General features: G+C 45.6%; 1 long non-coding RNA gene across 1 annotated transcript; it reads right to left on the reverse strand.

Moving 5' to 3' along the window:
- Nucleotides 1-1,871: 1,871 nt before the first annotated feature.
- On the reverse strand, nt 1,872-26,015 carry LOC309675517. Its single transcript, XR_014269505.1, has 3 exons — nt 25,943-26,015; nt 22,056-22,302; nt 1,872-1,916 (listed from the first exon to the last, which is right to left on the reverse strand). It is a non-coding gene; the product is annotated as an uncharacterized lncRNA (long non-coding RNA).
- Nucleotides 26,016-27,092: the final 1,077 nt, after the last annotated feature.

A 27,092-nucleotide genomic window follows, 5' to 3' on the forward strand; every position in this document is an offset into this window, starting at 1 on the left:
CAGGGGAGGGAGGCAGCGAGGGAGGACACACGATGTGAAAGGTTCACATCAGCACCGCGCGAGCACATGCTCGGAAGCTGATCATTGTTTTCTTGCAGGAGAAAGCTTTGATTAGGCTTCTATAAATACAGAAACCAGATCACAGAGGTCTACCCCAATCTTGGCAGAAAGCAGCCTGTGCTATAAAAAAACCATTTTATTTTAAATGCAACACGTGTTTGGGATTTCAGAGCATTCATTTTTATCTTAAAACAGCTGCAGAAACATAATGCATTGAGGTTCCAATTAGAGCGCTCTCAATTTTGTGCATCTGAAACCTGGCACAATGGGTTAAACAGATATTCCAAAATGCTTTCCAAATTGGCATCCAAAAATATCAGAAGAGCTGCCTCACACTCTTTTTTTCAAATGTCGTTGCTATCAGCTGGAGGCAAGATGAAATTCAGTACTTACAGAAAGCAAAACACTGCAATCATACAGGATTTTAGCTCAGTATTTTGAACATGTTATAAGCATTGAGTCTAAATATATTGGCCAGTTTAATCAATAACACATTAAATGCAAAGTAATAAACTACGTCCCAGAATTTACCCATATTTACCCATATTCATGCAGAAATTGTGTGGCAGAATCAAAAAAATGTGCAACCAACTTTTTATTTTTACATACTTAAGACTTTCTTAAATGACTTCAAGCGCCTTTATGACTAGCATTGTACTTTGACTTTTGAGCTCACTCTTTCTTAATATTTCTTTTTTCTTATGTAACCGGTTTTCTAGAAAGTTGAATTGCAGGTCTCCACTCAATTTAAGTTTCGGGGGAAAAAAAAAAAAAAAAAGTCAAAACTAGATTTTCCTTTTCATCCAACAGACCAAATGGTTCAATGAACAAACCTCACTGGCTCAAAGGCAAGAGTCCCAAAATTATTTGGTGTATAAAATACAAATCTGACAGTTGACCCATAACTGCCTTTTTCATTTTAACTAATTCCCTCAGTATTCATTTTTCAGTTAGGACTCACTGAAGAACAGTAGTTCATATCAAAGATGCCCAATATACTCTCTAACCGGCATCTTTTTGCTCTCCTGCCCACTTTCTATCCAGATTACCACTGGTAACACTGCTCATCTTAATGAGCACCACTTCAGCCTAATGAGAGTTCCACACACTACCTGCTGGAAACCATTAACCTGCTTCAATTAGCCCTGTGTCAATTTACAAACCAACCTGAAACAAATCAGCCCACAGTGAGCTCACAAACGGGTCACTGCTCCCCCTGGGTATTCTGCAATTACACTGACTCTCAGCTTTATCTTATCTTTAAGAGGCTCCTACGGGCAGCTCCGTGGTCATCTGCCTCCTCAGCTGTCCATACAAGGAGTCTGCTCTGAGCCTGACAGGGCTTTTCAAATTGCATATCTGGTATGAAGATCCTTAAAACTACTTATTTGTCCTATTATCTGCTTTTGGGGAAAACTCATAAATTTGAAGAACTGAATCAGCAGAATTAATCAGCACATTTATTTGTATTGGGATTCAAGTTTTGTGCTTGTTTTCTTCCCTACTTATAACAACCTTTATATTCTGTTTGAGGGAGGAAATGGAGTAACTTTGTAGCATGAAGTTCAAAATCAGACATTTCTTATTCATACAAAAATACAATACATCAGGGACAAAATTAACAATTCCATATACAGTCACACTGAGCAGATGTTATAAAATTATTACATCCCAGAGCATGCCAATAGTCCTTAATTTGTGCAATTATTTCACAGCAGCACTGGGAAACAAAACAGTTCAAAAGGAGAAACTGGCAAAAACAATATTAGATAACTGTGAATATATAAACTAGTACTTGCCTCCATCACTTGCCCTTTAGCATGGCTGACATACAGCAGTCCCTCCACTGAACAAAACTGCAAAAGAAATTGGGTATGAGATGCAATTCTTGGAAATGGGAAGAAAGACGTACACAAACAACACAGTGAGCATGGTTCCAACTTGTCATTTTTTTTGTTTCTTTTATTTTTCATTTCAATGCTAGTGCCTCTGGAAGCTGGGCTATTTTAATCTCTTCCAAATAACTATTTGAAATAACCAAAGGGATATAAATATGGAAGCTTACAGAGTCAATCAAAAAGTCCTTGTGAAGGAACATTCTCTCAGGGCTTATGGCCACCAGTGTGCGCTGAAAGCACAGGTGGATTCCAGGGCTCTACCTGCAAGGTCACACTGGCACACGTGGATTTTATTTCCTCCTCCTCCTCAGTCACTCCAGCGCCCTGGGCACAGGTCAAACAGCTCGCTCCTGTTTATCTGCAGCTCACCCAACAGGACCTGGGAACACTGAGCATTCTGAAGGACGAGCACCTCTCAGTTCATGTCACAGGGAACCTCTGTCACAGTGGCCACGCTGCCGGTGCGTGAATGCCAGCCTCGGCCAGGTGGCCACCAGGACCAGCCCTGTCCTTCGCAGCAACACCCCCCCAAACAGCACACCGCTTACACGACCAACACCTCGATAGGGTGACAGACCCAGTCGCTGCCTCCACATGGAACGAGTGAGGACTCAAGGCTTGGGTCCAACCTAGGCAAAGCCCACCACACCTGGGGACATATCCTGGCTTTGCTCTTCTTTCCCAAAGGAGGAAACAGAGTATTTCAAGGGCATTTTGATGATCTGTCCAATGTTTCTGCCACAAGGCCAAGGCCAGGCCAGACACTCGCTAGCAGAAGACAACAGAGGATGACAAGAGGACAGCTGAGAGCAGATCCCATGGGCACATTTCTCTAGCCAGACTCACAGCATGTTCTGAACCCAGCTAAATCGCCCAGATTTTCCAAAGGTGATCAGTTACTCAAGTAGCTCTTGAAAACAGGGACACAAGCTTCAGAATACATGAGCACTCAGAAGAACGCTGTAAGACTACACAACTGGGGCATTTTGACTATTTTATTACACACCAGATTCTCACCTCCAAGAAGACAGCAGAGATAAAGAAAATGTTAATCCCACTGAAGTGGGAAGCTGGTATATGAAGAAAGTGATGACAGCAAATATGAAGAACTTAGGAAAAAATGAATGAACGCATTTTTGAAAAACATCGTTACATAGAAGAAATTACATTCCTACAATAGCATGAGGGAGGACTAGGCACAACCTGTGAAGTATTGTTCACATACGAGGTGATGCTAACATAACCTCATAGCCAATCTACTTGTCTTTTTTCTTTTTTTGTTTATAAGAACTGTAAGAGCGTCTGCCAGTGAGGTCTTCACAGATATCCCCTACGGCACCACAGGACCCTGTAGGTCAACAGATGCTTCTGGCTCAAACCAGTTCCCAGCCTTCATACGGCAGAGACCACTTTCCAGAGCGCCCACAGATGGGCTGTCAGACGTAAGGTCATGAAAACTACCTGTCTTTTCTCCCTGTAAATCACAGCCTTCACTGACATACAAACCAAATCTCCCATTTTCTGTCAGAAGCTCCATTTTTTTCTAAACTTTGAAAAGCTACTGCACTGGGCTAATCAAAATTCCTTCACTTTTCTGTACTTACAAAGAGCAGACATAATCTTAGCTTTTTTTTTTCCCCCCTATACATAATGACTCTGTTGCAGAGCCCTTTACTTAACACGGATGCTACACACACATATCAGCTGGAACCTGGAGGGGCAGAAATAAATCAAGTATTGCTGGTGCTGTTCTGCCCTAGACAGCTAGATTGCCTATAGAGAGAAAAAGTTTCTTCCCACTCTCTCATTCTTCTTCATCAAATACTTCGTAACATGAAAATTTCAAAAATTTGTCAAGTATCTAAGATCAAGATCAGAAGTCTGAAAAGACTTTGGCCCATTAGAGTTTAGTTAAACTTTATTCAAGTAAAAGTTTACTCTAAATGCATCATTTTAATGAATTCCCTTCAAAACCACAGTTGTTTGTAAATAAAATGAACTCTGAAGTTACCACTGAAACCCAGCTCAGAGCTGACATATCTGCAAGTGGAGTACTTGTTACAGACACAAACAGCACAGAACCGCAGAAATAGGGAAGAAAAATCATTTTCAACAAAGAAACCAGAAAAGATTCTGCCTTTTTGTAGAATATTTCAAATACTTATTCTTTAAGCTGTATTTGTATATCTCGAACCCTTAATGTTAACGTTGAAGTAGAATTACCTAAGGAACCCTTACATTTGTTTGATTCCGTAAACAGGTCAGTGTAATAGCTCATCAGAGAGATGCAGTCCACAGCTGGCAGGGATCTTAGGTAGGAGATGCTTCCCATTCCTATTTGGCAAAAGAAAAACATTTTTCACTTGCTTCAGACTAAGAATGATTTTTATTAAGAAACAGCCCAGCTTTTATTGAGAAATCCCAAATTATTTTCAGAAACTCATCCCAAAATGGATTCTGTATCAAGGCAAACAGTTTAGCAAGAAAGACTGGAGGGGCAATACCCACACAATGGAAAACCACATATTATGGGAACTGTAGCAAGTGATTTATATCTCTGGGAGGATTAAGATACTTTAAAAGCACCATTGTTTAGCAGCAACACGAAGCAGAGCAAATAAGGAGAGAAAGCTCCAGGTGTTCACAGCTAATCCCATCAGAAAGAGGAACTCCGGAGAAACTGGAATGGGTGTAAAATTCAAGGGGACTGTGGTTTGGAACACATTCAAAGAGGAAGACAACAGTAATAGAGTAAATATTTTGACCCAAAAGAATAATTGCGGCATGACTAGCCAATACCTGAAGAAACAGGTATATTTACCTATTATAATATAACAGCACAATTTTTAAAAAGTCAGAGCGGAGAACTGGGGCAAGAATGGAAGAAAAAGTCACACAAGAAACAATTAAATGCAATGAACATAAGTAAGATGGTAGAATACAGGGAAAAAACTTAATAAAGACCAGAAAACAATACTATTTTTAATGGAAAGGATACCTGTAGCTTTCAAAACAGAATTCTTCCTCCTCCTCCTCCAAAATCCACCCAAGAAAAGATTTCCTGGAATTCTAGCGAAGTCCAAAAGAAAAACCAGGGACAAGATACAGATAGAAAGCCGCCCACCCAGCCACAAGCCTGACACTGACAGTACTCTATGCAAGAGCATGAATGGAGTATGGCTGAAAGAGCAAATTGAAAGACAAAACCAGAGGACTCAGCATATTCAATAGCACAGCTGGAAGATGAGGGGGGAAAAAAAAAAACAACAGCTGCAAGTTGAGTGTGAAGCAAGCCAAACTTCTGTTGAAGTTCTGCATCTAAGATTTTAGAAAAGGGGAATAGCCCAAAGCCGTCTACTTTTGACGAAACAGTCAGGAGTGGCAGGTGGCATGCCCAAGGAATTCATCGAATTAATCCACAGTGCTCTGAGGAGTCCGCACCATTCAGTACAGTGAGAAAGGCCGCACAGGACGGAGAGAAACTGCCACTTTAATAGGAAGGGGGGACACAGGGCAAAGCAAGAGAGCAACAGCCCGTTTTTCAAGCCAACTAACAGTGTTACAGGGCAAAACCAACATAGTAGGATAACAACAGGTTTTACTGATTTCTGCCTAATGATTTCCCAAAGCCCTCCAACCTATCCTCAATGTTATCCAGAAGCCAAGAAGGAAGTCAGCTGAGTGATGCCCTCTCGGCTGCCTTTGCTTCCCCTCCTCGTACCACAGATTGGGCAGGAACGCAGTTTGGTGGCCAAAGTACAGGCGGAGACCGCAGACCCTGGGCTACATCAGCTTTGTCAGTCGTGTTACCAGACCTTGAGCGAGTCAGCCCCTGTGCCTGATGTTTTCCGATATGCAAAATATGAACAACCCGACCAGCTGAAGAAAGGGAAAAACATTGAGGGTAATGTTGGTGAAGGTACTTTAATAAAATGCTTTATAACAGAGCAGAACACTTAGATTCCTTTGAAGGCAATGTCTACAGATACCAGTTATGAATAACTCGCACTTAGAAAGCCAAGCTGCTTAATTTTATAAAGGGAGTCAATGCTATTTGTTTGGTAAAAGGATTATTTAAGTCAACTGACATGTGTACTATAAATTGATTCTCATTTAGTAGACCCACAACTTACACAATAAACCACACGTCACTTGTAAATACCAAAGAACACAAGAACTTGCTCCAGCACACTGTTAATAAAATAACAGAGAGGTTGGCACTGTGTTCATGTATGAATTACAAAACTGTCACCAAGGAGCAACTTAACAAGATTTTTAAGATATTCAGGGACAAAAGTGGCACTATGTCTGAGCCCATACAAAACACGAGACATACACCCTCTCTCCCAGAATCCTCACAAGCCTAAAACAGACCTACACAGTCCACCCACCCATTTGTTAGGGGTGAGGAAAGGGGGGTGGGAGCAGATCCCTGAGGTCACTCAAAAGGCACGAAGAATTGTCCTCCTCTTCTCTGGAGCAGAAGCGGGGAGGGAGAGTCACCTCCTCCCGTGCCTTCTCCACCCACATTAACAAATGGTCATTTCAGAGGGTTCATCAGCAGAAGATTTTATGCTTTGGCACACCAAAATGTATTCACCGTTTCTACCCCTGCACCTATTAATGGTTCTCATGCTCATGCTGCGTGAGGGTACCATGTTCACAGACATACAGAGGGTGATTTTTCAACATCAGCCTCTTCTCAGATCCACATCCTGTTGAAACAGTTCCTTCCTAGAACTTTATATATATTTAATACTGCTGACCAGCAAAACTAATGCACACAGTTTTTTGTTCCTGAAAGTTCAAATATTAATCCTGTAGATAAGAGAAAATTGCAGTCAAGTCACAGATGAGCAAATATCAACCACTCTCTTAACGAGTGACAGATCCCCTCCTCCTTCCAATTACTTTTCAAGAAACATCTTCTTGAATACACCCACATCAAAATCAAGCATCTTCAGTACCACCCATGGACAGCCTCTAAATTACTGCTGTCCTTGAAGAAGTATTGCTTATTGATTGCTGCAAAAATAAAGACTAACGGTTCTTCTGCAAAGTTAGGCCACAGTGTAAGGACCATAAACATAAATGTCAAAGATTAGGTAATTTTCCTTGTTTATTAGGAAACTGCAGCGTCTTAAAGTTGAGTGACTGGTTTTCAGAAACATTTCTACTGTTTTGCAGTACAACCAATTGCCACTGAAATCTTTTCCATCCCTCTTTGAACACTCCAGTCCCTCAGTGTTTACACTGTTGCCTGAATCAAAGCTATGACGTAGAGGTGAAGACTTCTCCAAAATTCAGAACCATGCAGAGGTACCAATACATAACCATTCAGGTTTTGGTACATGCTATAAACATGAAAATCAAAGCAAAATACTTCAGATATATTTCTACACCTTGGGACCTGTAGATTTATTATACGACTTTGAAGACTGTGCTGCTGCATCTAGAGCTGCTATGCCATTGTCGTGGTTTAGGCCAAATCCACCACTGGGGACCCAAGGGACCCCAGACGGGACCAACAGATGCTCCCCTCTACCCCTCTACAAAGAGAGAGGCAGAGGAGGAGCATCTGTCGGTCCCGTCTGGGGTCCCTTGGGTCCCCAGTGGTGGATTTGGCCATAATAGTCTGACTGTGGGGCAATGTTATTGGTTCCACAGTTTAGCAGAGCTTCTTGTTCCTCCTTCTAGAAAGCACTGGTTATCTTTAAAGCACTTCCTTCACCCCGATGAATTTCTTAGCTATATATTTACAGGTTTACATTACCCAACAGGTGAGTACAGACAATGCACAGTACCATATCTGGAACTTCATCAACGCATTCCAGGAACTACCTGGATTGCTTACGCCCTGCTGTGCTGTCCCTCCAGCAGATACCGGGGTGGCTGAAGTCCCCCATGAGGACCAAGGCCTATGAACATGAGGCTGCTCCTATCTGTCTACAGAGGGCCTCCTCCACTCCGTCTTTCTTGTCGGGTGGGCTGTAGCAGACCCCCACCATAACGTCCCTGTCCCTGTCCTCCCTTTGATCCTGACCCTGATTTAGCAATCTGTTTCAGAAAAGCCACAAGCTCACCTGCTCTTCTTCAAAACCAAATTGAAAGGAAGGCCAAACTGCAGCATTTCCTCAAGAACATCTCTGCTCTTTGCTAAAGGGAAGAAGGTTGTAACCACATTTACATGCTCTACAGACCAGTCAGCTGCGTGTTCTGAATGCAGCGTTTTGCTGGAGGGCATCTGAAGGGACCATCTCCACCTTTCAAACAGGGGTCTGAGGCCAGCCTTTCACAATGCAAGAAGTAGGACAGAAATAGCAATTTAAAGAATTTCCAACCTCTTTTGCCACCTGTGGCTCATTTTCAGTCCCACAGCATGACACACCACCACTTTAGTTGTTGGAGGCACAGCTGTTTTCAGGGCTGGGATGTGAACCAAAAGGAAAAAAAATAATTAAATCAGCTTTGAAGGAAAATGGGACTGGGGGAAGAATCTGACTACAGAGCTGGTTACAACAGCTCTGGGATACGGCTAAAGAAGGGAGGCAGTACAGGGACGGGGCACCTTTGCTCCAAACGGTGTTACCAAAAACCTCGTATCTGAAGCTATGGCCACAACAGCTGGAGAAACAGGAACTCACATCAGCTTCCCCAAGGACTCATCAAAACAAAAATAATTTCATTTTTACATTTTGTAACCCATTTTGTAAACAGAGAAATTAACTTCCGTAAAGGAAAAGAGTGAAGAAGTATTAATCAAACATTCAAAATATTGGGTCTTCCACAAAGGAAAGAGCTCTGTATGGATGGAAATAAGGAACAAATAGACCAGGATTACAAGAGAGAGGTAGTGGTTAACATTATCATTAGCAACAAGTAATTTTTCACTATTGCCTGCATATACTCACAATTTGAAGCCAGAGCTCACAACTGAGTAGACAAACAATGAAGATCTGCGTATTAGTTGCATGGTTTTTAATAATATGACTTAACTTTCTATGTTCCAGCATGCAGTAAAGTCATAAGCAATCGCCGTGTGACTGTCAGGGACCGGAGCAGGGCAGAGAGAGGGATGACACCGACACACTGGTCCCCGCTGCGCAGCCCAAAGCAGGCACGCTCACTGAAGCCAAGGGCAAAAGCAAAAGGGGGCTAAAAGCCCCACAGCCCAGAGGATGGCAAGAGGGTGAAGATGGGTTAAGATGTGCAATGTTTTGGGAAAACGCATATGTAACAGAGAGAAAATGTGGGTATCGGCACCATCTGCTCCCCTCTCAGCTCGGAGATAGGGAAAGCTCCAGGCTTATGTGGACCACAACAAGGAAGAACTGCTACAGCAACATACACTCGTGTCTGCCTCATTTAAAACGCAGCTTTAAGCACTGAGTCCTGCTTATCAAAACAAGCCACAGTCCGTTGTTTGAAGAAACTGTTTTCAGCTGCTTCATCAATTTTCGCTATTGTGGGGATATACAGCAGCAGAAGCATGTTCCAATTTCACCGCAGCAGATGCAACTGTCTCATTAACGTGGTTAGGACCAGCGCTGGAGACAGTGCCTTCACAGGCAGGAGCCTGTGCTGAGCCTGCTCAGAGTACCGCAACAATAAAAGCCTACCTTCAAATACCAATGAATTCTATACATGCAAAGGTGAAAAGAAGTAATTCAGTTTCTTTTAGCTTCCCTCTCCTTAAAGAAATCTTGCACTGGAAGAGATTCCTTGAAGCATCTCAAGGGTTTCTGCAGTCAGTTGTGCTCCTAGTATCCACCTTTGCTATGCACATTTGCACTATCTGGATGAGACCCTCCAGCCTCTGGAAAAATGCACCATTACTAGACCGTGCCAAACATTTTGGCAGGACCTTTTCGGGAGAGGAGGGGATGGGGAGGAAGAGATCAAAGCTGCTCTTACCCTCACCGCCTGTCTGCCAGGAGACGCCGCTGCTTTCAAGGTGTCAAAGCTGACTCAAATGTCAGGAACAAGAGAACCATAAAGTGGAAATGCAGGTATTTTCGTCTCACTTCCAAGGGAAGACAAAAGGTTACACTGCAGCTATTTCAGGCATTACAGAGACTTTTAAGCATTCTTGTCATAAAAGAAAAAAAGAAGAGATGGCCTCTTATTTTAACTCCTAGCAGATTCATCTGTGACAATGCCAGCACAGAAGCTGGCGTGATTTAGCACCTCCAGTTCCAGAAGAAAGGTTTATTCCAGGCTTGGAATTATAAGAGGGTTAAAGCAAGTGAAATTAGCAGGCTTGTAAAGAAAGATATCGCCTACCACCAACGCACGCTACACGCGATTTTAACATGTGCTTTTAGCCCTGAATCTTGGAAAGTATCATATTTACAATGACTTGTGAAAGAAGAAAGTAGAACTAACCTGGCACAGAGTGGTAAAATACTCCCCCTGATGACTCAAAACTAGTATTAATTCCCTGATCTTTCAGCAGCGTTGACTCGACTCGCTGAGACTAGGAGACAGATCAAAGGAAGTTTTCATTTGGCTCAGCAAAATCCCAATGCTTTTCCCATTGTTCAGGTGCTCCTGGCATTAGGTACATGAAAGCCTTCCACTGATATTTAGCATCAAATAAGTTACAAAGTAGAAGTTTGACTTTAAACAGTTTACACTGACTAACTCAAACCATATTCAGTCCCAAAATGAGGAAGAGTCCGCTAATCCAAAACACAGATGATCATGCCCATACTGCAACCCAGATCTTTTAACACATCTGCTCCCAACAGTATACCTTAACCACTCTCTACAGACATAAAACCTGCATCTTCTTTGATAGTTCCCTCCACGCTGTTGAGAAGGATACCTGAAAAGCTCTACTGGCTGAAGACCACTGTCACTAGAAAAACCTGCTTGCAAAACCTGGCAGTTCATAGCATTAGTATTGCTTAAAATGTGACACAACACAGGCAATTAGGCAAATTCCGATCAGGGGTTCAGAGGACTCACTCACAAACTGATGGCTTACATAGCTCTACCACTTCCAAACTGTCTTTCAATTCATGATATGACAGTTTCATCTCCGCTCTTCAGAAGAAAATTGTCCTTCCTGATCTTTCTTCAAGTGAGCTAGTCCTGGGAGCTTTTAATTAAGTACAACTCTTAAAAATTATATTTGTGTAATTGTAATGGCCTTAATCTGGGGCTGGTTTGTTTAAATGGCTTTTTTATTCTCTAATTAAGCATTAGCAAGTCCCTCCCCGCAGTGCTACAAACAAGGTGTTTGGTATGCCCATCAAGCACCACTTGGAGTCCATCAGCCAACACCTGACAGAGGCCAGCAGGACCCACCAGTGTGGACTCCCCTCTCCACACTTCCTTACCCACACTCAGTGCTCGGAACCTGTGGCCAGCTGCCACCAGGAACACAATACAGGCATCACGTGTTTTTAACTTGACTCGTTATAGCCACTTCTCTAACTCTCAGGTAGCTCAAGCACAGCTCGAGACAAGGAACGACATAACTGAGTACGTATGTACCCCACAAGGCAGAAAGGGGCCAACCAGCCCTGGTGCCTCGGGAACGCAGTCCAAGCGGAGCCAGGTGTACCTGCCCTGAAGTACACAGGCACACTGCCAGGCTGCTTCTCTGGCACTGAGGAGGGAACCCAGCATGGCCGCAACTCCCCACTGCAGCACCACTGCGCGCCTTTGGACACTGGGCCAGCGCAAGCCCTCCACGCGCTGCCACCACGCGGGAGCTGTGACATCCCTGCCTTGTCCACTGACTGTTCACACATGCATCCCAAGCACGCTGAGGTTTGTTTTATTGCTTGTGCGCTACTATGGGAGCTTTTTAATGCAAGTTTTGATATACCAGAAGTATGACCACTGTTCCACACTTAATTTTAATCACCTTTCTTGGCACAGACATAATGAGTATTTCACTGCCGGGTCAGATACATTCAACTTTGGCTGACTAGTCTTGAGAAGGCATTTAAAAGAAGTAAAGGCCTACACTTTTTGGATATAAGCAATAAAAGTACCGATGCCCATCTATGGTCCTTTTCTTGTAGTAGATCTAATTATGCCTTTTTAGAGAGAACACGCGCAAACTGCACAAACAGCACAGCTAAGCAGCCACACACACCAATATGCCAGCTCTTCAATACCCACCTCCACATCCAACTGCACAAAGGCAGTCGTTAACTCAGTGATTTTGGTATAAAGAAATTGGGCTTGATGACTTGCTTGCCAATGGGAATCAAGTAGTCACGCATTTAAGCCCCAGCCAAACTCAGAATGTTTCCTCCCACATTCATGGCTGAGTGCACATGAAAAAGTTCCACAAAATCTTTACCCAAAGCAGCACAACAAGGGAGCAGGCTTGAAGCCTTGAAGCAAGGCTGAAGTTTACCTACCACGGAGGAGATGCAGGCTCATAATCAGAGCCAAAACCAAGCAAGACCCATCCCATGTTAATGGCTCCTTACAGAACCATTGGTCAACTTGGGTGGCCATCAGAGAACTCCCAGGTCTCTGTCTACAGAGTTGCTTTCCAGAAGGTTGGACCCGAGCATGTCTACAGGGTGGCCACTCTATATACGTGCTACGGGCCCATACAGGGTGTTTCACCTGCTACATAGGGTGGTTCCTCCCCAGGTGCAGGACTTCACATTTCCCTTCGTTGAATTTCATGAGGTTCCTGTCTGCCTATTTCTCAAGCCTATCCTCATACCTCTGAATGGTAGCACAATCCCAGAATCATAAAGTGGTTTGGGTTGGAAGGGACTTCACAGATCATCTAGTTCCAATCCCCCTGCCTTGGGCAGGGACACCTCCCACCAGCCCAGGTTGCCCCAAGCCCCATTCAACCTGGCTGTGAACACCTCCAGGGATGGGGCAGCCACAGCTTCTCTGGGCAACCTGCCCCAGGGGCTCACCGCCCGCACAGTCAAGAGTTTCTTCCTCATATCTCATCTAAATCTCCTATCTTGCAGTGTAAAACCATTCCCCCTCATCCCATGGCTCCTCTCCCTGATCAAGAGTCCTTCCCCAGCTTTTCTGGAGCCCCTTCAGGTACTGGAAGGGGCTCTAATGTCTCCCCAGAGCCTTCTCTTCTCCAGGCTGAACACCCCTAACTCTCTCAGCCTGTCTTCACAGCAGAGCTGCTCCAGCCCTCTGATCATCTTCGTGGTCCTCCTCTGGATTCACTCCAGCAAGTCCATGTCCTTCTGATGCTGGGAGCCCAAGAGCTGGACCTCAATCATCTAGTAGTATATCAACTTCATCTTGTATCACCTGCAAACTTGCTCACAGTGCACCTGGCCCCATCATCTAGGCCATTAATGAAGAGGTTAAACAGTATTGGACCCAGTATCAACCTCTGGCTTACTCCACTAGTGACTGGCCTCCACCAGGACTTTGTGCCGCTCTGAACACAAACGTCACAGACAAACTGAGGAAGTACGAGCTAGACATGTTGACCCTGAGGTAGATGGGAAACTGGCTGAACTATTTCTCATCCACCTCAGTGTCCACATATCTAGCTCACACTTCCTCAGTTTGTCCATGAGGATGCTATGGAGAATGTGTTAAAAGCCTTACTCAAGTCAAAGTCAACAACATTCACTGCTCTCCCCCCATCCACCATCCAGTCATTCCTTTGTAGGCTACCTGGCTGGTCAGGTGTGACTTCCCCTTCCTAAAGCCATGCTGACTACTCCCAGTCACCTCCTTGTCCTTAACATGCTTGGAAATAGTTTCCAGTATTATTTGTTCCATTGCCTTCCCTGAGACGGAGGTAAGCTGACCTGTCCACAGTTCTACAGATTCTCTTTCTTAAAAGACTCCTTCTGGAAGACAGAGGTGGTACTTGCTTTCTTCCACTCCTCAGACATCTTCCCTGATAACCATAGCCTTTCCAAGATAGCCTTGCAATGACATCAACCAGCTCCCTCTCACTGCTCATGAGTGCATCCCATCAGGTATCATGGTCTTGCTTATGCCCATGAACTTGTTTAAGTGTTACCTAACCTGGTCTTCCTTCACCAAGTAGTCATCTTTCTTGCTCTGGACTTTCCCACTGTCACGGGGATCTGGGATTCTTGAAGGCTCGTCTTCCCAGTAAAGACCAAGATGAAGAAAGCAATCACCAGATACTTTTCAAAAGCCATATTTAACTGACCAAGCCAAACAGCTACAGGGGTTTGGGGTAAAACATCCAAAACACCCAGCCCTTCCACCACTCTAATTAGAAAACTATCTCTACTATGCTATCATTTCAGATTTCCCTCTCATATCAGAGTTACAGAACAAAACAGCTCACACAAAGGGTTTTAATCATTATTTTTTTTACATATAACATGTAACTGATTAATATGCTAGACTTTTTTATCTGTAGAGACTTCTCCTGCTACTCAAATTCTATCACCAAACTTCTGGGGTTTTTAAAAAAACAGCGTCACTACATAGCTATGGCAGTTATGTAACCGAAGACCTCTTACAACAGAGAAGTCTGTTACTAATTCTGACATCTTTGGTCTGGAACCTGCTACACCTGTTCCTCACCTATTATTTACTCAGGCTTTTCACCGTGTCCTGGAGGTGGAGAAAATTATACCAATAAGCACAAATGGATGGCAAGCCCAAAGGACCTAAAGCTCCAGAGAAGATTCTGCTTGACAGGCCCCAGTGAGGAGCAGAAATTTACTACGGGAGGTCTGGAGAGGCAACATCGATCAGTCTCCCCAAAGAGTTGGAACCCAAGTTCCTCACCAAGAAAGCCAGCAGTTCTTTTCTTGAACTGCACATCTTGATGTTTTCCTAAGTGGCAACTTAGGGAAAAACAGTTATCATCTCGAAGAAATCTATCAGTGAGTTATCTTGGAGAACAGGAATTCATTTTTTCCATGTGTAAAATAATTTAACCCTTAGGTGCTGATGACACAAAACTGGGAGGAGTGGGTGACACACCAGAAGGCTGTGCTGCCAGTCAGCGAGACCTGGACAGGCTGGAGAGCTGGGCAGAGAAGAACCTAATGAAGTTCAACAAGGCAAGTGTAGGGTGCTACACCGAGGGAGGAATAACCCCATGCACCAGTACAGGTTGGGGGTTGACCTGCTGGAAAGCAGCTCTGCAGAGAGGGACCTGGGAGTCCAGGTGGACAAGTTAACCTTGAGCCAGCAATGTGCCTTTGAGGCCAAGAAGGCCAATGGCATCCTGGGGCGCATTAAAAAGAGTGTGGCCAGCAGGTTGAGGGAGGTCATCCTCCCTCTCTACTCTGCCCTGGTGAGGCCACATCTGGAGCACTGTGTCCAGTTCTGGGCTCCCCTGTTCAAGAAAGACAAGGAACTACTTGGAACAGCAGAGGCTACAAAGATTACCAGGGGACTGGAGCACCTCTCTGATGAGGAAAGGCCGAGAGCCCTGGGGCTATTCAGCCTGGAGAAGAGAAGGCTGAGAGAGGATCTCATCAATGCTTATCAGTACCTAAAGGGCAGGTGGCAAGAGGATGGGGCCTGACTCTTTTCAGTGGTGCCCAGTAACAGGACAAGGGGCAACGGGCACAAGCTGGAACACGGGAAATTCCATCTCAACATGAGGAAAACTTCTTTCCTGTGAGGGTGGCAGAGCACTGGCACAGGCTGCCCAGAGAGGCTGTGGAGTCCCCTTCGCTGGAGATGTTCAAAACCCGCCTGGGCACAATCCTGTGCAACCTGTTCTGAGTGACCCTGCTTTGGCAGGGGGTTTGGACTAGATGAGCTCCAGAGGTCCCTCCCAACCCCGACCATTCTGTGATTCCTTCAAATCCTTATGTCTGTCCTTTTAGCCATAAAATGCCTGAAGTTTACTTAAGTGAATGCTTACCAAGATTGAACTGGTGAGCGTTCAAAGACAAAATATGGTAATGTTTAGTTATGCCATTGTGGTTCTCTTTCAAAGCCTCCCCTCGCTTTAAATTTTTACTGTAAGCTGCCCATATTCTAGCCTACTCCCAATCACAGTAAGCAATTCCCAAGCCAAACTTTAATGACTTCCCTTTATAGTTCAGTTATCAATTAATTTCTTAGAACTCTCAGAAGACTGAGATTAACATTTCCTACATTGTTTCAGCTTTAAATCTCAGGACGCTTTCCTTCCATCACTTCTTCCAGATGGACTTTAATTAAACATTAATAGTCAGTTCACCTTTATAGGTGAACATCTTCCCAACTGATTAAAAAAAGTAAAGCTGAAAAGAGGACAAAAATAAGGTCATGAAGATTCAAAAAAAATAGGTCTCACACACTGGGGCCAGAAAATTCCTAAACATGGAACTAGAACCAAGGAAGGAGGCAGCCTGCTCCCCCGTCTCAATTTCTCCCTCAAGCGAGAGCAGTCACAGATTTTGGATTGTCAGCCTTTCTTTAGATGTTGTGGCCTTGGTGGCCTTAAACTTTGTTTTCATTGCCACCTTTGCCTCCTCCAAGGCCTCTGCAGATGTCAGATGTTTTGCAGCTAAGCAGTAAGATCTCAGGTTGGCTCTTCCTTAGCAATTGCCATTGTAAGAGAGCCGTGCCTCCACCAGAATGTGAAAGGTGCTGGGCTGGTGGCAAACAATAAACATTTCTGTAGCAACATCCCCAACAAAAAAAGATGAAAAACAAAGATAATTTGAGCAGCACAGATGCAGCAACATGATGGGTATTGAAAGACCACGATAGCAGCTGTTCACAGGAATTCCAACAAATTTTTTTAAAAAACAAATCAGTAACTCCAATTCCAAAACCCCAAGAAATGAACTTTCATCCATCAGAGTAAAAAATACACATGTTTTTTCACACCAATATTGCATCTGGTCACAAGAAAAATTAGTAATCTTTGCCTTTATTGCATAATATGTTCCTTCCTCTGGCATTTCTGTTTTGAAAAAAGTTGTTTTGAAACTTAAAATCAAACCCATGTAAGATCAAATTTCTTCAGGAAGTCCCAGTTTCAGTAAATGTCATTTTTCATACCAAATTGTGGGTAAATATCTATCAATTACTCTCCGCTGCCACCAAAAAACATGCACAAGTTCAGCTGCAACTTATTATGATCCTTGCTACCGAACTTTTTACAGATTTCTTTTCAGGTGCTACTTCAGGCATTAAAAATCAGCAGAACCTGATGGGACATCATGACATTAAGTGCCAAAGGCACAAAGTAGAGAACGTTCTTCCATGAGACAACCACATCAACTGCTGTTTCAAAGCACAGCCCCACTGAACACCGCAGGTATCCACTCTTGAGATCATTCAGTCAGGGGTAACAGGACAAAACAGCTATACTCGATCACCACCCTGATGCAAAGCACGGAGACAAAACACCTCAGGCAGTGAATCAACATGAATACATGAGAAAAAAACCCAAACTAGAATACAAGGATGCCTCCAAATCATGAGTTTTCTTATGCCATCTCATCAATAACAAAGATCCTTACCTGGGGAACTACTCTAAATGAGCAACATCACTTCAACCAACTATTCCCTTTTACCTTTTCTAACAGGACAAAAATACATTTCTCAGGATGTAAGACAGTACTGAGTTTCTGTGGTGGTCTTTGAAATCAAGTAGCTTTTGTAGTACTGCTTAAGGTATAGACATGCATGGCATAACCACCAATGAGCAGCTGAAATTAGTCTGCCAGCCCAAGACTGGTGCCATCCAATAATAATGCTGTCTTTTACCATTATCTGCAAGAGCTAGTAAGAAGCTAACATCGAACTAGGAGTTTTGATCAAATGATTGTTGGTTGCCTCCTGATGAGGGAGCAAGCGAGGCTACAGCTGCTACAAGGACCACATACACCTGCAGGACTTTCTCACCAACGGAGAGCAGGGGCTCAAGTGCATGATGTTCTCAATCTCAAAGCTGCCATCCTCAAAGCAACTGAGCCAGCACACAGAACAGTTCTGCTCTTTCTGAAACACATGTTTATCTTTCCAAAGTATCATATAACACGGCCACAGAACAGAAAACTCATGCTATTGCAGCCCTTCCTTAATAACCTCACACAAAAAAGGTGGGTGGGCAAAGCGGGTCACTGTTGGCACAGCGTCACGCTCAACTCCACACAGCCTGCAGCTGATATACCGTTACCTCAAAACACACACACAAATAATGAGAAATGGCTGAAGTGATTGCATTACAGGTTATTTGTCTCCCTTTGGCTTAAAGTTCACACTCTGACCTTTTATTTCAGCAAAATCATCTAAAAAGAGCTGAAGAAAAACTTTATTTCCTAGATAAAAAGCGTACTTCATTAAAAGCTTACAGTTCAGCAAAATGCATGACAGTATCTCCTCATATACCTGAATATCCACAGTGGTGAGGTTTTATCACTAAACAGTAAGGACAAGTATTAACTATGTCATCGCAATTAGAGATGGCTGACCATTAATTACCCAGAAGTACCCTATTACCTGTAGTTTCTTTTTAAACAATTTACAGGTGAAGGGTAACTTAGGGCACAGTCAGGTGAGCCCAAATTGGTAGCAGCCAACAGGCAAAAGGGTTGTTGCTCCCCTTGTCATCCTCCGCTGAAGGTGGCCATCCCTTCTTTTCTGCCACTTGTCTGCTCAATTCCCCAACTCCGCTCTTTAAAGTGATCTAAATTTTAAAAAGAAAAACTGGCTTAGGAACCAGAGCAGGAGGAGCCAGGAAAAAAGTTAGAACAATTTCTTAACCAAAAGACATATCTGACTGTTCTCTGACTAGAAATTTGTTGGATTTGCTGTTTATGCTAATATTTGAAGGCTTGCTTGGGCGAGCTTACTGGAGAACACACACAGCAGGCTCAGAGAAGGGTGCAGGGAGCCTGTGCCCAGCAGAGGAGGACAGAAGTCAGCGGTTATTGGAGTGCACCAGGAGGACGGATGCATTCCCAGCAAGTGACAGATGCCAAACCAAAAGAACCTCAAGGGGCAGGTTTCTCTAGGAAGCCATAGCAGTTCACAAAGCTACCAGAGTTCAGTAGTTCGAACTGGCATCTTTTGGGCCAAACTTCTCATGGGTCATCGATGCGAAATAAACAAGCTCTTCCTGGTAAGAAAAGGCTCGCGTATCCAGCTCATGCTCCTCCCCAGTGAAGAACGGGATGTTAATTAACGGCCACCAAGCCACATCAGCCTGCACCTTCCCCTACCAACGACATTGGCATACCCAGCTTTCGAGCTCTCCTTCAGGAGGAGTACATGATGAGGGGCATGCAGAGGTTTCACAGCAAGCTGTGGCTCCCACAGCACAGCACTGGCAGGTTCAGCTGCGGCCACATCTCACTGCCCCAGCCTTAAAGGGCTGAAAACAAACCATGGTGCAACACGACCAGCACCCCAGCTCCAACAGAACACTGAAGACTGGAGCCAGAGGTTATCACAACTGAAAGCCGCCAGGGCGAAGGATCACAGCCCCACACACCCCGAAGGGGCTGTTTTCCATCATCACCTTCACCTTTCTAGTCAGTTCACCATTACTGGCCTGAATCGGGTGAGTTCAGTCATAACAGATCCTGACCAAAAGTCGTTCTTTCTCCTTCCTCTGATTTTAACCCTTATTCAGCCTCAGACTCATGGTAACACACACTCACTGCTCCTTACAGACAAGAGATGTTACGCCTTACCACTATGACCCAATAAAGTACAAGACGCTTGTTCGGTGCTCTGCCATGGGCAGTGATCTACAAACACTGCGCCTCTATGGGTGTAGTACTTCCATCGACCCCAGAAAAGGCTACAGCCTTTTTGCTCCAAACTAGTATACCTGGAGATCATGAAAAACACATTTATTTGCTAACAGGATAATCACCATGGCAACTAGCTTCCAGGAAAATAGCAGCCAACAACTCCAGGACAAAGAGAGGCCACAAAGGAATTTGTTAAGGGAGACCAACCAGCTCACACAAATCTGAAAAATACTGAAATCTGCCAAATTTATCTGTGAAGAATCTGTGAGTAGGAGTCTGCAAATTTCTTATCATAACCCATCACACAAGTTGAATCCATGGCACTACCATCCGTCTCAACATCTCGGTGCCTTTTAATGCCCTTTGAAACTTTTTAGACACCTTGTAGGGCAGTTTCAGGGCAACACTCTCCAGTGTGCACAATTTCATCTTTCAGACCATTTCTTTATATCAGAAGAAAACTTCCTCTTATACTCAAATTCTTTGCCACTCCACACATTAGTATTCACCTTTAATCACATGAATTTGAATAATGAAACTGCAGTTATTCCAAACAACACTTAAATCATCCTTTTCATGAAAGTGAATGTTTTACAAAGGTAGATCAACCTCATCTTACAGATAAAGAAATAAAGATTAATACCTTACCTAGGGATACACAGTCAGGGTCACACGGAATCTATGTATTCTTACAGGTTTTCAGAGCTGCTGCAGGAATTGTTCAATTTTCACAGAACAGCAGCTTTTTGGGGAAATGTGCACCAATTTTAATTGATGGAATTACGAAGGCCATAACTTACTAAAAAAAGGCTCTTAGTTGGGTTACAGAATCTGAGTCCCTGGTACACTATCTAAAACATGCACTAAGATCCTAATCGGCAGCTCAGCAAACCACTGCACCCCTGAAGTGCTGGTGTGTTTCTCCAGTTTTCATGAAAGCACTCACAGGAGACAAAAATACTTTTCTGCCCAAGTAGACTATTTTAGTACACTACCACAGCCAAATAACAGTGCCTGGGTTAGACTAAGGAACACGTTTAAAGTTTGCTGCGTTAAGTTCTGCCCACTGGTCATAGAGAAATTTACCCAGCTGCCAGCCCTGATCCCAGCTCTGCTCGTGGGGAGCTGCGGGAGGAATAACCGCAGTGCAGGCAAGGATCCCCTTCTCACCCACAGCACTCCCTGCCAATTCAAGCTTGCTCCAGCACCGCAGACACAGCCCATTTTGCCTCCCTGTTACAGGAACATCATCAGGCTATTAAGCCAGACAGGTAGGTCGGTTTGATCTGTGTCCCTCCAGCATCATCTCAGCCTGAATCACTGGAGCTCATGACTAAAAGCTCTTAAGAAAAGTCTGTCTGCTAAATACACACTGTACAGCAATGTGGCAGGCTGAATGATTCCATCAGGTATCTACTTTCAGTACATTAATTTTCCTTTAAAAAAATAAAATAACAGTAACGAACAATCAGCCTCTTCTGGAAGACAGAGATGTGTTTGGCCACCCTTTGCTGTAGGCCACCGTTAATTGGTAAGACTGCCACTGCCCTGGAGTGCCAGCACGGACACCTACACCACAGAAAAGATAACCATGTCCAAGTAGTTTACGAAAGCAGAGTCAACAGATGATATCAGCACACACTGGACTCTTCTGAGCCCATACAGAGGAAGTTAGCTGACTTCCTCATTCCAGGTTTAGAATTCAGTACAAAAGTACAAGCTAAAAGCCTTAACGTAAAACACAGCTGTGCAAGCTGGTGAACTTCTGTGCTTCTTAAACAGCTGAGGTTCTCCATCTTCTGTTACCTGGGTGGGACAAAGCCAGACAGTCACAAAGCAAAGCCCACCCAGCTCTGCTAAGCTTGTACGCTACAGGCACACCACCCTACCAGACTGCTGCTTTCCATGAGCAAAAAGACGGCGTCGCTATGACCTGTGCATAGGAAGGCAAACAAGACCTACTTCTTTTCTAGCCTTCATTGAAGATGCTTTCCAATTCAAGGCAGGTATCTTCCAACTTCATCTGAACACTTTGTCTAACCACCACTGCCTCCCAGGTGCATTTCAATGACTACTTAATGTCTGTCCATTGCTTGGAAGAAGAAAATCTCTACAGACCTCGGTGGCACGTAAGAACTGAATGGGTGAGCAGTGAAGGCTCAGGTCATACAACATAAGCAACCTGCTCTTCTAAAAGAAATCTTTTGAATATTCCTACAGCAGTTTCAAACAAGGTGACCCTCCATACAATGCCAGCTGGATGTTCTGGTGCTCGTATCGTCTCACTGTGCATATGTATGTTCCATTGCTAAAACTATGAATAATGGTGCAGATCAATCTGAACCTAGAAAATATGCCTCGAGTTCTCCCCACCCTATAATCAGATGGCTTTTTCTTCCCATTTGTTATAAGTCATAGTAGGCATACATACCTCAAAATTGCTCAGGTTAGCTCGTCTCTTTGCATAGATATGCTCACAGTTGTAATCCAAATGTCTTCAACAGAGGTCTAATTTTAAAAATACTTAGAAGTATAAATTCCACAGGAAACAGGAAAGTCAGGAGAGGGAAGGAGATACGATTTATTGGCTTCTACATTTGCAGACATCTGCAGTCAGTAGTTTAGGTCATTTTCAGAGTAAATCTTGGCAACAAAGCTTCTTCGTAAAGGAGAAAGACCTGCCAAAATTAACAAGCATAGTAAGAAACACCATTAACATCTGATAAGCAGCAAAACATCACCACAGATTCAAAGTCTTCTTCAGAGAAAAGAAGTAACTCTTACTTGAAGTATTGTGTTTCTGCTAGCTTTGCAGTATTTAAAATCAGCAGCAGCCTCTGAAGTTAACTCATACTCTGAGTACTTTAACCTAATACGTTATCTCAAGGAGGAAAATTCTCTAAGCGTTCAGATAACGTTTCATTATAACAGAGCACACAATGAAATGTCACGCCACAAAGTGCCTTGTTTCAGACAAAATTTCCCAGCTCACTGATGTTCACTGCGTATTTTCACAGGGAAACGCTTGTGTGACCGGTGTCAGACTGAAGAATTAAGCTGCTGTCCAAAATGAGGACCAACACAGAGTGATGGAAGTCCAACACAGCGTAAGTACATACTAAGGGAGTTCTTGCACGGCATAAACATTTTGGAGTGTTGGTGTACTTCTGAACTTATCTAATTTGGATTTAAGTTAATAAAACGTAAACTCTTTGGGGGAGAGACCTTCTATTCTGTGTTTGCTTTTCACATAGTATGGCAGATTTAGGTTCCAAATCAAAGCCTTTCAGTGTTACTGTGGTACAAGTTTTTGTACTTTTGGTACAACAATAGGATTCTTCTTTACAAATACAAAAGGTCGGCTGTTTTTGCTTTATCATGAAATGCTTCTGAAAGTATGAAGAGGTTTCATTTTGCAAAAAAAGACATTTAACTCCATACAATCACTCGTTTCCTCCTTCTTTCCTTTTCCTTCTGTGACATGCTTGGCCAGAGGAACAATTTTAAGAATTCGGAGCTTATATTCAAGCTTAAAGAATCAGCTCACTGTGCTGTGACAACATCCAGTGCCTCCACTGTTTAGTGGTTTAAAGAATTTTAATTTAAGTATTTAAATCATAGCATACTACTCACTTTCTAGCAGTGCTGACAAATCACATCTAGCCTGCCACCTTCATGTTGCATTTCATTCACTTATCTTCACTTTTTCTGAAGTTGCCAGTTTATCCGCTATTAAACATCGTGCTGAGTTCCCAGAATCGCAGACTGGTTGAGGTTGGCAGGAACCTCTGGAGATCATCTGGTCTGACCCCCTGCTCAAGTAGGGCCACCTAGAGCTGGCTGCCCACATACCACTTTAACAAGTCTCACTATTAATACTGAAATATTACCCTCACTCTCGCCCTAGAGAGTTAACACGAGTCCCCGGTTAGTTCTAAAGAAACTCATATCCTCACCAAGAGGGTACAATCTTCTCTGTAAGTACCATTTTGCCAAGCAGTATCCAAGCACATTGCAGTAATCTCTGTAACGTCTTAGAGGACAGACATAAGGGAGAACCACTAGCCGTGTTTTAGGGGTGAGGAGACTTCAGGGCCATCAAAGGGAAGCCACTCAGCCAGCTCACCTGGGCAATAGCTTAAACTCAGTGACTTCAGTTGCCAAAGCCCAACTTTCATTAGAAGACAACAGCTATGAAACCAGCCAAGGAAAGCACACCACATCACGAAAACACTCGAGAAGCAAGTGGAGAGAGATGACTCCTCCCCCAGACCTCTAAGCAAAAATTCCTAGAAACCCAGCCCAAGATATTATCATGCCAATTATTTTTGAATGGTTCAAAAACAGTTCTCTGAAAGACCAGATGAGATACTAACACAAGGTCTGCCTATCTCCAATGCGAGCCACAGCAGCCCACTCAACACAAACACCACCAGCTTACAGACAGGCACCAAACCATTCACCAGACCAGAAGAGGAGCTGACTTGCTAGATAGAACCCATTTCCTAAAGAAAGCACCTCTTCGGACACACAGAAAAAACTGTAGTCTTTCTATTTTGTATCTGAATTAAATGCAGCTTTTAATTATTGGATCTTTAGCTACGATTAAATAAGATGTGAGAGAACTCAAACCACACTAAACACCTGCTTGAAAAAAAAATCCAGCAACTTTTATGTGGTACATGGCGGGGGGAACCCCAAACTTTTTAATGGCAAATTTTTTTTTTTTAACGGCATGAAAACCTAAGTCCCAATTTATTTCTAACGCAAAATCTACACAAAGTAGATCCTCCTCCATCTTCAGTTTGCTTTCATATTTTGAACAACTTCCAGATCAGCTGAGTGGGTTTATCAGGCAGCTGAACTGGACACAGTGGATACAAAGCTCCAATAAACTTGCCCGTTTGGCACTGGAACCCTGTGAGGATCTGGAGGTCGCTAAACCCTGCGAGTCCTGCAAGCTGGGGGACCCCACTGTCCCCACACAGAGAGGAGAGAGAGTCCCCCAGCACCGAGAGAGGAACAATCCTCCCAGCTAGTACACTGAGCCTTCCTCACCGCCAGACATTCCCAGATGGACAAAGGATCTGCCCTGAGAAGGGAGCATCATCCTGCTGACCAAACATGAAGCCATCTGCAATGTGTTAGTCTTGCTGAAGACAGGGCAGGCAGTGAGCAGCAAGGACAGGGTCGCCTGCTCTCCAGCCTCAGGAGGACCCTCTCGCGCTGGCTCAGGTCCAGGGCTGTACTCCTTCAACAGCCGCTCTTGTAGCCCAGATGTGTGTTACGAAAGGCTTCCACCTTGCAGAAACATTTCATTTTAAGGCTTGTGACCAATGGACACCGTTTCTGATGCAGTGGTAGTGTCATTACTCCCCTCCTCCTCTACACGTCCACCCAGATCTCTGTGCCGTCAGTTCATACCTTTGCACCTTCTCTCCACCAAGAACCCTTGAAGCTCCCCACTGATCGAACCTTCTAGTGAGAGTGACGCCTTAACCCGCTACACAAGCTTTGTTGGCCACAGTATTTGGTTGTTACTAAGACACATGCCGTGCTTCTGGTCCCACCGATGACAGCCGCTGCGCACACAGGTTCAGCCGAGCGACGGTTCCACTTCTGAGCCTCGTGGCTTTTGGCCTTGTAAAGCTCAGAAGCCCCTGATTTACCTTGAAGTTCTCTACTCTACAGGCCTGTCTCCAAAAACCCATTCTCGGAACAGCAACATTTGAGCTCACTTACATGTCAGCCCAATGAAATAATTAGTACCTTACCCCATAAAAGAGAGATAAATTAGGGACGAATAGGTGAAGAACACACCCAAACTTTAGCCATCTTAAAAATCAGCCGGGTCAGGCGCAGCCGACTCCTCCAAAACAAAGAGCCCACACACCAGCAGCGCCCTCCCAGACGTTTCTACACGCGTGTACCGGGCCCCACGGCCCCGGGCGGGGCTGCGCGCTTGCCAGGGCCCCGCGCCTCCCACCGGGCCCGCCCGCCGCGGAGGCGGCCACCCCCGCCGGGTGCACCTGCCCCGGCCTGCCATCAACGGCAACAGGGCCCGCCGGGCCGGAATAGGGTGACCGGGGCGGGCGGCCCGGGGGTGGCTGGGCCGCAGCCCCCTCCGGGGGAGGAGCCCGAACCGGCGGCAGAAAAAACAGGGCGGGGGTGGGACGCGAAAGGGCGGCCGAACGGCAGGTCTGGAGGTGGGGGAGGCCGCCGCCGCCGCCCCGGCCCCGGCCCCGGCCCGGGGGGTTCCCCTCAGCCCCAGCCCCGGCCCCGGGTCCCCCCGCGCAGCCCGCGCGCGCGGTCACTCACCGGCCGAGCGGGGGCACCCCGACTGCGCCGCCGGCGGCTGCTCCATCCCCGCGCGCGCCGCCAGACCGCTTGACCCGGCCGCGCGCAACGTCAGCGCGCAGCCTCGAGGGGCAGGGCGCGCAGCGGCGACGTCAGCCGGCGGGGGCGGGGCGAAGCTGGGAGACCACGCCCACCCCTCCACCTATCCCTGCGCCGCGACGTCACGCCCGTGGCGGAGCTCCGTCCTTGGGCGGGCTCTGCGGTCGGGTCGCGGCCACCCCTGCCGTTCTCCGGGCCTGACTCGGCGGCGAGCTCGGCCCTGCCCGCGTCCCCCGCTCACTGAGGTCTTCCCCGAAAAAGGTGGAGGTCGCTCTCGTGCCCTCCGTGGGATCCGGGCGCCTCCTGCAGTGGGCAGAGCCCGGCGGGGCAGCCCGGGGAGCCCCCGCGGACCGGAGGCCACAGAGCGGGGCGCGGGCCCCGCGGTAGTGCCCGCCCTGCTGCGACCGGCAGCCGCCTGTCTCGTAACCGCCGAGCACCGCCCCGCCGGCGGCCGTCCGCCCCCTCGCGGCGCCCCGCGGCGCGGCCCTTTTCCTTCCCGTGGGTGCGCCGCGGGCCCAGCGCCGCTCCCGCCGCCTGCCCGGGCAGAGTCCGCCGCGGACGGCCCGGCCGCGTCCGAGCCCCGCGCGGAGGCCGCCGCTGCCCCTGCCCCGGTCTCTCCGCCCGGGTGCCGTTGCTCCTCCGGTCCCGTCTGAGCGGTCACACACTGCTCCGTGCGGCCCCTGACGGTGGCAGCCCCCGCGGTTCCCCCCGTAACGCTGCGGGAAGGGTTCATGGCCGGGGTCAGGCTGCACATCGGTTTGTGACCTCTGGTTTGCCACATGGTATAGTGCTCGGGGTTATGATGACCGCACGGAAACTTCCAGAATAGTCAGACTGTATTGTACGTACTTCAGACACGCTCCCTCATCAGCTGCTTCTGGTTGTCCACCATTGCTTTCATCTAACAGTGGGTTAGATGAAGTGCTCGGAGAAGACACGAATGACCAGGATCTCAAAGCTGACCTGCCTGTCTCTCTTTGTCTGAACAGTGATGTTACCCAGGGGGACTGTGCTTTAGAAGGCTGCACCCTTTCTGGAACCCAATTCAATGAAAAAATTGCCTTGATCTGTA

Source organism: Vanellus vanellus (assembly GCF_965231255.1).
Source record: "Vanellus vanellus genome assembly, chromosome: 9".
Taxonomy (NCBI): Eukaryota; Metazoa; Chordata; class Aves; order Charadriiformes; family Charadriidae; genus Vanellus; species Vanellus vanellus.